Genomic DNA, 10,201 nt, shown 5'->3' on the forward strand with positions numbered 1-10,201 from the left:
CAAGCATTGAATTCACCTACTAACTCGTTGCGCATTTGTTCCTTAATTGATGCCATCTTGGCATCTAACTCATCCAGTGAGTTAACACTTGCTCAAGATCGACCCGATGTTGTGTATTCTGGACCAATCACCTTTTTCCATCCTAGCAATGACCCTCCCGAACCTACTACTCGTCCTGGATGGTATGGCTTTCCCAGAGCAAAGGTGAAAGGGTCTTTCTCCGCACTTGGGACCAATTTTCCTTCTACAAGTTCTTCAGTGTGCTCAAGCTGTAGCAAAAGGAAAAAGGATGTCAATAATACAGTTTAGTGGTTTATATATTGATTATATTTTGCAAAAGCTTCTTTAAATTCAGCAGTTCATAGGTAACTTACAAGTTTATCTGCCATTTTTTGGGTTTCCGGACCCTTGATGACCCATTTTCTGGTTTCCTTATCAAACGTATGGAGAGAATAAAAGAAATCACCGGCACGACTCACCAAAGTAGTGACCGTGGAACTAGAGGGTTCTTTCGATGGCACTAGAAGCAATTTGGGGTATATACCCTTTTCGATCCACTCAGGCATCCATTTACGAAATGTCTTAGCCCCCATACGATGGGTGTACTCCTTCTGCAATGCATTTTTTGTATAATTATTTCAAAAAGAGTCAAGCTATTATTCAATTGGTATCAGATTTACCTAAACTTACAATTGCTTTCTTTTGACTTCTTTGAATAATGAAATTTTCCCAGTCATCTTTTGACACGCTCGGCCATTTTTGCTACGGGAGAAGGTCATCCTCAATGGCTTTCTTCTTCTTTAATTTCTTCTTCTTGTAGATCCATCCATTAGTTAAGGTGGCCTTAAAGCCTCTGAATCTTTCCGCTAATAAATATTCAAACACCCTTCTCTTCTCAGCATCATTAGGAATAGAAAACAACTTCCACAAGCACAAATACAAACCGATTATTAGTTTCTATTTACAAACAACCGTAAGGTGAAGGTTTCTGAAATTTTCTAAATGTGCCAACAAAACAATTACCCCTGTATCATCCCAGAAGGTTTGAATCAAATTTGGAGGTACTTGCCGCATTGTGAGTGTAATGGGGATTTTGCGTGCACACATGCCAACTTGATTAGCGTATTGTCAACGCCATTTGCCCGCGGGTTGGCCGTTGTTGTCATACTCTAAGACCATGGGACCGGTAGGTTTCTTAAAACTTGTCGTCGGACCCCTACCCTTTCTCTTAGCTGGTGCATTTACCCCCCCTCCTCCACCACCTGTGTTGTTTTTATCCTGTCCTTGGCCATGAGTTTCAGGAGTCGGTTTCTCACCAACAATCTCACATACTGTATTTTTAATAGGCGACGCACGTTCAGCTGAAATTTTAAATTCTTTTAGCCTACGCTCAAACTCATCTAGAGCCTGATCCTCTGGCTCACCCAAATCAACCTCCTTGTTCACATCATAAGGCTCATCCTTGTCCTCGTCCTCGTACTCATAGTCATCATCCTCAATGTCCTCTACACAATGAAGGTCATGATCGTCCTCCCACTAGTAGAAAATACATAATGGCAAGAGGTTCAAACCCCCTAATGGGAAGCGGTTCTGAACCGCATGCCCTTAGGGGGCTTGCCAATTGGTCTTTAAAATGGAAAGCGGTTCAGAACCGCTTGCCAATTGTAGTGAAAGGGCAGCGGTTTTGGCGCCAAACCGCTGCCCATTAGGGGTATTGAAAATCATATTTTTTTTTTGGTTTTTTTCAATTAAATTTATACATAATCAAACCAAATGTAAAAACATTAATATTTTTATTAATTAATTGTTATAATATTACAATTTTTGATTTTCAATTACAAAAAATAAATTAACAAAAAAATTAAAATAATTAAAATTTCTGATAGCTCTTTTGTTAAAAAAAAGTACAATTTGTGATTTTCAACCACCAAACACCACCAGCCACCACCAACAACAACAACCACCACCAAACAACAGCTACCAACCACCAGCCACCACCCCACACCACCAGCACCAAGACCCCCTAGCCACTCACACACCACGACCCCCCACCCAAACCACGACCCCAAATGACCCTACCAAACTGTACAACCCCCACCCACCCTCACCGAAACTACAACCCCCCAACTAACCCCCACCCACCAAACCCTCACCGAAACCCACAACCCCCACCCACCACGACCAGACCTCTCACCCACCAGAAACACCAACTGGCCCCCACCAACCAATACCCTCACCAAAACCCACAAGAACCCCCACTTGACACCCACCCACCAAAACCAGTCCCCACCCACCAAAACCCTCACCGAAACAACGACCCCCACCCACGACCCTAACCTAAACCACAACCCCCACCCACCACGACCAGACCCACACCCAAACAACGACCTGAAAACACCGATTTTGACAAAAAAAAATCGACCCACCTTAATAAACACACCATCTAACCCACCATGACCTCCACCCAAACTAGATCCTCGCCATAAAAACGCCGATTTGGGCTTGAAATTATGGTTTTAAAGGTCAAATTCGACCATAAAAATTCTAGATCTAGAGTTTTCATAGTCGAATTTGACCTAAAAAACTTTAACACCCACACACATGCACAAATTTGCTTGAAATTGTTCGAAATTTGCTCGAAATTTTACTTGGGGTTTTATTCGATTTTGCTCGAAATTACCCGATTTTGGTTCGAATTTAAGGAGATGAGAAAGAACAAAGAAAAAGAGAAAGTGAAAGAGAAGAAATAGGCAAATTAGGGAAGAGAAGAGGAGAGAGAGGGAAAACGGGAGTAAAAATGAAAGAGGAGAGAGAGGGAAAATGGCGGAAACGAAAGAGGAGAGAGAGAGCCGAGTAAAGATAGAGAGAGAGAGAAATAAAAGTAGGGGAAGGGCGCGCGAATTTAGGTTTTTTTTTTAATGGCAAGCGGTTTTGGGTTGAACCGCCGGCCAATATATCTAATGGCAAGTGGTTCAACCCCAAACCACTTGCCAATATATCTAATGGCAAGCGGTTCAATCCCAAACCGCTTGTCATTATACATATTGACAAGCGGTTCGCACCAAAATCGCTTTCCATTTAAAATTACAGGCTTTAAAAAAAAATAGGTAAAAGGCAAGCGGATTTTTAAAACCGCTTGCCATTTGGGGCTTCCCATCACTTATTTTCTACTAGTGTCCAAGAGATATAAGAATCAGTCAAAACAAACATAAAATGATATTAGTGTATAGTAAAGTATTAGTTTAAATGAATACTCTTAGGAAATTTTAAACATCAAACCTGTTAAATATAATGAATACGAGTTGTTAAAATGATTTAATGTTAGTTTATACACAAAACAAAGGACTTGGGTTAAGTAGAAGCTCACTTAAGCCATTTCACTTACTTATGGTCCTATAACCTTGTATTTGCATCATAATCAGTACACTTAGGCAATTTCAAACTACAAACATGTTAAATATAATGAATATGAGTTGTTAGAATGATTAAATGTTAGTTTATATACAAAACAAAGGATTTGGGTCAAGTACAAGCTCATTTATGTCATTTTCGCCTACTTATGCTCATGTATACATGATAACTATACTATATTTGCAATGAAACCCATTATTAACATTTAATCATAGTATCTCAACCTAAAATTCCTTCGTTTTGGTTTGATCTCATATAACCTACTTTGTCCTCTATGTCATTTGGTATAACAGGTCTAGGAACAGTGAAAGGTGCAGAATAATCAAACGCATCATATTCTTCCTCATCCTCAACATCTCCAATGCCTAGGATTCTTCTTTTGCCAGCTAGAAAAATAGACCATTTTGAATCGACTGGGTCTGTTACGTAGAAAACTTGCTTAGCTTAAGATGCAAGGATAAATGGTTCAACACTATCATTCAAGTGGCCAAGATCTAAAAGAGTAAATTCATCATATTTGACGTTACGCCTGATATTATCAACCCACTTACACTTGAAAAGAGCAACCGTGAAGTTACAATAATCAAGTTCCCAAATTTTTTGAATTCGACCATAGTATTACAACTTTGCATCAACAGGTGATTTATCCTTAGCCCTTGCAAACTCCCTTAACGATGCCACAAGCGTTACACCACTATTTTGGGTGGACGAAGATTTCAAATCCCGTCCCTTAGTCTAAAAAGTGTACCCATTGATGTCATATCCCTCAAATGAAATTAACAAACATCATCCCTAGGACCGTACGTAATCCACCGTACTGTATCGGTCAAATTAGTATCATCCAATTGACCCATTACTCGATCACGAAACCAATTGACAAACCTCTTATTATGCAACTGCATAAGTTCCCTTTCACCTTTTAATGGAAATTCATCACGCAAACTAGCCATGTGCTCGTCTAAATATGGGTGAACATCTGCAACATGGTGCAACACATAAAGGTGTGCTCGTAAGAACTGATCTCGATCAGGTGACATTCATTTCGACCCAATTGTACTATGACCATCAAGTCTCTTCATGTCGAAAAGTAGGAAGAACAATAGGTTGAGCAACGACTATATGGTTGGCCACAAAGTTACCTATTCCCTCACCCATGGTCCCTTGCATCATACTTCCTTTTGGGTGAGCCTTGTTTCGTACTTTATTTTACAATGTACTCATGTGTCTTTCAAAAGGATAACACAACCTCATGAACACTGGACCGTACAACTTAATCTCACGCACCAAATGAAGAATCAGATGAACAATTATGTCAAAAAGAGAGGGTGGGAAATACAACTCAAATTTGAACAAAGTCACAACCACATCCGCTTGCAAATCATCTAGTCTACAAGGATCAAGCACTTTGCTGCATATTGTATTGAAAAACAAACAAAGGCATGTAATCGCTTCCCTCACGTGCTTCGATAAAATACCATGGGTTGCAAACGGTAGGAATACTTGCATCATAATGTGACAATCATGGGATTTCATACTTGTCAGCTTCAATTCTCCATTCAAGAATATAAATCTTTTTATGCTAGATGAGTACCCTAATGGAACCTTAATGCCGTACAGACATGCATAAAATATACGTTTCTTCACCCTTGTCAATGTATAGCCAGCCAGAGGTAAATAAGTCTTTTCATCCTTCCCTTTACCCTAAACTTTCTTCTTTGACGCATCCGTGGCCTTTCTCTTTCCCTTGCTCTTCTCCTTCCCTTTTTTCAAAACATTTTAATCTTCTTTTCTCGATTCCTTTCCCTTTCTAACCTTTTCGTGAGCCCACAATTCTGGACGAATCCTAATCTCTTGCAAATCTAACCGTGCACCCTTTCCGTCCTTTGTTTTTCCTTGAATATTCATCAGCGTTCCCAAAAGAGCATCACACACATTCTTCTCCATATGCATCACATCAAGACAGTGCCTTACGTTATGTTCTTTCTAGTACGAAAGCTTCTAAAAGATTGATTCTTTCTTAAACAGAGTACCTGAGACCACAATTTTTTCGGATTTCCCAAACACCGTTCATATACCCTTAACCCGAGCATAAATCTTAGCACCAGTCAATGGTCTAGGCACAATATCCTCTTCCACTGTCCCATCAAAAGCCTTTTTCAGCCTACGGTATGGGTGATCAAGCCTAAGGAACCTTCGAGTTCGCAGGTAGACATCTTTGCGAGAATTCTTAAGGTATATGCTTGATGTGTCATCAATACATAATGGGCATGCTTTTTTTCCTTTAACCTTGTACCCACACAAGTTTCCATATGTAGGTAAGTCATTCATGGCTAGTACGCAATGTAAACATCTCCTTCTTATAGCATCAAAAACGAAAACCCCTTTGTCCCACATCTTTCTTAAGTCGTCAATAAGTGGCGCAAGGTAAACATCTATGTCGTTTCCAGGTTTCCTAGGCCCCATTATTAGCAATGAAAGCATTACATACTTACTTTTCATGCACAACCAAGGAGGCAAATTATAGATTACTAAAAGAACCGGCCATGTGCTGTGTTGGGTACAAAGAGTGGCAAATGGATTCATCCCATCCGTGCACAACCCAAGCCTTTAATTTCTGACTTCATCACTAAATTTCCCATATTTTAAATCAATGTCCTTCCACTGCGGGGAGTCAGTTGGATGCTTTAACATTCTTTTTTTCTTTCTTCCCTCTGCATGCCACCTCAAGTTTTTAACGTTTTTTGGTATTAAGAATAGACGGTTAAACCTTAGAATAATGGGAAGGTACCACAACACCTTAGCAGGAGGTCCCTCCGTACCAGGATTGAAACTCATGCGCTTGTAGCGTGACAGCTTGCATCGTGGACACTCCTGCAGTTGTTCATATTCATTTCGATAAAAACTACAATCATTAGGACATACATGTATATTCTAATATTCCAAACTAAAGGGATACATGAGCTTCTTTGCATAATAGTAAGACTTAGGAAATTCATTCCCATAAGGCAACATATCACTTAATGCGGTTAACAAAGAAGTAAACTAATGTCCATCCACCCATGCTTCGACTTAATGTCGTAAAGTGTTAGCACGGCTAATAGTTTGGAGTATTATTTGCACCCAGGATACAAAAGCTTTTTTGGAAGCCTCCGATAATAACTCAAACACGCCACCTTCAACATTATGCAACATCTCATCAATGTCTTCATCCTCGACCTCATCCTCCTGATCATCATCGGCTCCATCTTCACCATTATCAACATTATAGTCATCATTTTTGTATTCCTCGTCCACATAAATCTCATTGCTTCTAACACGCACATCATTCTGATCAAGATCCTCACTGTACTCTCCACCTTCACCGTGCCAACTCCATACATAGTATTTATGCCTAAACCCACGACATAATACATGATCTCTAATGATTTCAACACTGTCGACCACATTCACATTATTATAATCAACACAAGGACAATAAAGGCCTTTGTCACCCAGTTTGCGTTGATAAATACACTAGGTGAAAAAATGCATTTGGCAGCGGTTCAAACCCGGTCTAAGGCACCGGTTTGAACCGCTGCCTATGTGAGGGGTGCCAAAAACCAAGTTTTTGGCACCGGTTCAAAACCGGTGCCATAGGGTGGAATAGGCACCGGTTAACCGGTGCCAAAAAGGCCCACTAAATTTTTTTTCAAAGTTTTTGGCACCGGTTAACCGGTGCCAAAAAACCCCCAAAAATCAATTTTTTTTTTTTTGTTTTTTTTGCTTAAAAATTAAATACACTAAATTAAATATAAATCAAACATCACAATCAATATAAACGATTCTGTTTAACATATAATCAATAAAATTTTACAGCATAGATCAATAAAAAAAATTACTTATAAATCAAAAAAAATTACACATATAAATAAAAAAAAAACTACAATATAAATCAAAAAAAAATATTACAACATCACAATCTAAAAATCCCCATATTCTTGATTCTTGATTCTTGATTCTTGATTCTTGGATTATGTATACCTGCGCAAATTAAAACATCAACAATAAATTGATTAAAATGAACAAGCTGCGAAAAAAAAAAAAAAAACCCAGAACAGTTAAAAAAAGAATTAAACCCACAAAATAAATAAAATTAAATTCGATATTAAAAAACCCAGAAAATAAATATAATTAAATTCGATTAAAAAAAACCCCAAAAAATAAATCTAACAACATTCGAATAAACCCACAAAAAAAAATTAGAAATCGACAAAAAAATTAAAATCGAACAAAAACCCAGAAAACAAAAAAAATTGTAATCGAAAAAAAAAATCAAAATCTGAAAAAAAAAATCAAAATCGAAATTGATTAAAAATTTGATTAAAACAAACTTGAAAACAAAAATAAAATAAACCCAGAGATTGAAAAAATAATGAAAATCGAAAAAACCTTAAAATCACGAAAATAAAACCCCAAAACTGCATGCAACTTGAAAAACAAAATCAAAATCGAAATTGAAATTGAAATCGAAAAACAAAATCAAAATCGAAAACAACACAATCAAATTTGAAATTGAAAAACAAAACCCAGAAAATCACGAAAAACAAAACCCAGAAATTGAAAAAAAAAATCCAGAAATTGAAAAACAAAACCCAGAAATTGAAAAAAAAAAATCAAAAAACAAAACCCAGAAATTGAAAAAAAAATCGAAAAACGAAAATAAAACATCGAAATTACTTGAAAATCGAAAAAAAACCTGAAAATCATGAAATCAAAACCCCAAAACCGCATGCAACTTGAAAAACAAAATCAAAATCTAAATTGAAATTAAAATCGAAAAACATCAAAGTCGAAAACAACATCAAACCACGGTTTTTGGTCTTCGATTTGTTGTTATCTTCCATTTCTTTTTCGTCTTCAAGTGATAGAAAGGAGGAGGAGTTTCAGAAATACATAGAAATGAAGAAGCAAGATCGATGTTGAATTGGCCTGAGCAAGAAGGAAAGAGGAGGAGAGGAGAGAGAAAGAGACGGAGGAGAGGAAAGGAGAGGAGAGAGAGAATAGGGTCATTATTTAGGGTTTGGGGTATATAAATGGGCGGGTTTTTTTTTTTTTAATAAATAAAAACCGGTTCAGTTAGGCACCGGTTTGGGGCACCGGTTCAAACCGGTGCCCTTTTTATTTTTGGCACCGGTTTGAGCTGAACCGGTGCCATTTCTCTTTGTTCAAAAACTTGCTCATTTTTAGGCCGGTTTTTGGCACCGGTTTGGCCTAAACCGGTGCTATTAGGGGGGTGCCTATTTGTATTTTTCTACTAGTGATAAATCCCTCTTGCAAAACTCTTGAACTCCATTAAAAAATTCAAATGTATCGCGTCTATCATACATCCAACCACGATCCTTCTCCATTTAGTAAATTGTCTCCAAACATATATAGCAACATATAATGAATAATGTGTATTTGTTACATATTTTATGTAAATCAAATTCAGGTACACATCGTGAATATACCATTCATACAGTGGAAAAATGCATGTTTTCAAAGGGTCATTATCACTACAACCTAACCCATCCTTGAATGTCTACTCTCACTAGTGAATGTATGTCAACTTTTCAATTTTAAGGAAAATTCGGCAACATTTTCCCCTAGTTCTCTAAGTATACGATGTAGATAATTAATTACCCACATATGTACCCAGAGAACATAGTGAGGAAATGGTAAGCCAGGATGTTCCTTATAATCGAAAAGAAGATATACATTCACCACATAAGTGAGTGTACACATTCAAGAACAATCCCAACCGGGGACTATTAAAGACTTTCTCCTAATGAGAAAGCCTTGAACGGGTATCTAGGCATATGATGATGCAAGAATCTATATATATTGTTGTATTTATTTGCAATTAAACAATACACAAGTTGCAATATCATGAATAAGCTTTTATTAAATGAATAAATAGAAAGAAATATAGCTTATTAAATTTTATAATTCATTCCAATAAAGCAAGTACAATGGATGTACAGTTATGAACTTCCCACTTGAACTAAATATGTAGTCCTAAAGCTAAACTCGTGCTTCACATATGAATCTATAAAAAAAAATAAAAAAAAAGGTTAAATATTATGAATGAACTTTTTCTTTCTCATAACATGTCAATTCACTAATTTAAATCTATGCTAAAACACATTATTCATCAAACTAAAAATTGCTAAAATATATATTCACTAATTTGTTCAAAATTAATCTAATTTATTCAAATGTTGCTAAATTAACAAGGTTACTAATCTCTAATTTATTAAAAATTACTCACCAAACCAACTTAAAATTAACCATTAAAACATTCAAAAATTAAACTAATTTAGTAACAAGGTTACTAATATCTCGTTTATTAAAAAATACCCATCAAAATAACTTAAATTAACCATTTAAACATTCCAAAATTCCACTGATTTAATAACAAGGTTTCTAATCTCTAATTTATCCAAAATTACCCATCAAAAAAACTTAAAATTAACCATTAAAACACACCAAATTTCAACTAATTAAGTAACAAGATTAATATTCTCTAATTTATTCTAAATTACCCATAAAAAAATTAAATTAACCATTAAAACATACCAAAATCCAACTAATTGAGTAACAAGGTTACTAATCTGTAATATTTTCACAATTTCCCAATAAAATAACATAAGATTCAAAAAAATTAGAGTAAAATTATATTCAAACCTAAACATTAATTTGCCTAACAATTTATCAACATGCAAAAGAAATTAATATAAGTATATAATTGGAAAATAGTTGTGAAAAAAGG

The sequence above is a fragment of the Chenopodium album genome, chromosome 4, assembly GCF_948465745.1.
Source record: "Chenopodium album chromosome 4, dcCheAlbu1.1, whole genome shotgun sequence".
In the NCBI taxonomy this organism is placed as follows: Eukaryota; Viridiplantae; Streptophyta; class Magnoliopsida; order Caryophyllales; family Amaranthaceae; genus Chenopodium; species Chenopodium album.